Source organism: Alligator sinensis, unplaced genomic scaffold (genome assembly GCF_000455745.1).
Source record: "Alligator sinensis unplaced genomic scaffold, ASM45574v1 scaffold1588_1, whole genome shotgun sequence".
Lineage (NCBI taxonomy): Eukaryota > Metazoa > Chordata > Crocodylia > Alligatoridae > Alligator > Alligator sinensis.
This window is the reverse complement of record NW_005843091.1, coordinates 232,926-234,015: the sequence shown is the minus strand read 5'-3', so window position 1 is coordinate 234,015 and position 1,090 is coordinate 232,926. Positions and strand designations below refer to the sequence as shown.

Genomic DNA, 1,090 nt, shown 5'->3' with positions numbered 1-1,090 from the left:
ACTGACCTTATTGAAGAAACAGAATCTGAGCTCGCCACAAATTGATAAACTGTCCGCAGAGAAACAGGCATCCACTTCGTATTAATTGGTGAGTACAGTGTCTCTGAATTTGAAACTTAACAGGTGTAGGTAATTTTATTAGGTAATTTTAAGTTGTTAGTCTTAAATTGGGGGTTCCCAAGCTGCTTTTACAGTGGACCAGGAAGCACATTTAAATTAAATTTACATATTTAAGTGTCCAGGTTGTAGCAGTATTGGGCTAGAGGAAAAGGCAATCAGGACTTCAGGTAGAGATGGTATCTTTTATTAGACCAACAAGATTTTTGCAAAAAGAAGTCTTCAGTTGCAAGCTGTCAGGCACAAGCATCCAGCATTGGAGAAAAGATTGTAAAAGCTCTCCTAGGTAGACATGAAAGTTTATATTTCATAGGGTTTCACAGAGGAGTCAGTAGATGGAAGACACCTCTGGGCAGGCAGTTCATAGCTGGGATGAAGCCTCTCTCCTCTTGTGCAGATCTGTGATGATGCAAATTACCTTGAAGGGGATATCCAATTTTAGCTGATTTTTTTAAAATGAAATCTTCGTATTTTCCCAAGCAAGAGGCAACTGTGACCACCTGAAACTTGCGATCCTGTTGCTGCCTTTGTTTCAAGGTAATTTGCATCATCACAGATCCTCACAGGAGGTGAGAGGCTTCATACCAGCTATAAACGGACTACCCAGAGTCTTCTAGCTATTGCCTCCTCTGTGAAAGGAGGAGTTGGCCCTGCACGTGGGATGCCTGCCAAAGGATTTAGAAACCCCGGCCTGCGGTGGGGGATACTTGCGGTAGCAGGGCCACGTGCGGTTCCTGAATGATTTGAACAGATTTGGACCTAATCTGGCTAATTTGACCTGGCACACGACAAATTTTCCTTAAAGGAACAAACAAGCAAAAAATAAAGAGCGGCCAGATCTGGCCCCCTCTCCGGAGCACAGTGGTGGCAGGGAGGAGACCAGGCCGAGGTGTGCCCAGGGGGCTGCAGAGGCACGGGCACCCCTCGGGCGGGGCGCGCCCGGCTCAGCCCCCGCACGTGGCCGCCCCCCCCC

At 47.2% G+C, this 1,090-nt stretch overlaps 1 protein-coding gene across 1 annotated transcript in view; it reads left to right on the top strand.

Moving 5' to 3' along the window:
- Positions 1-1,090, top strand: part of RUNDC3B (RUN domain containing 3B) — a 101,151-nt gene that overhangs the window by 1,078 nt on the left and 98,983 nt on the right. The window lies entirely within an intron of this gene.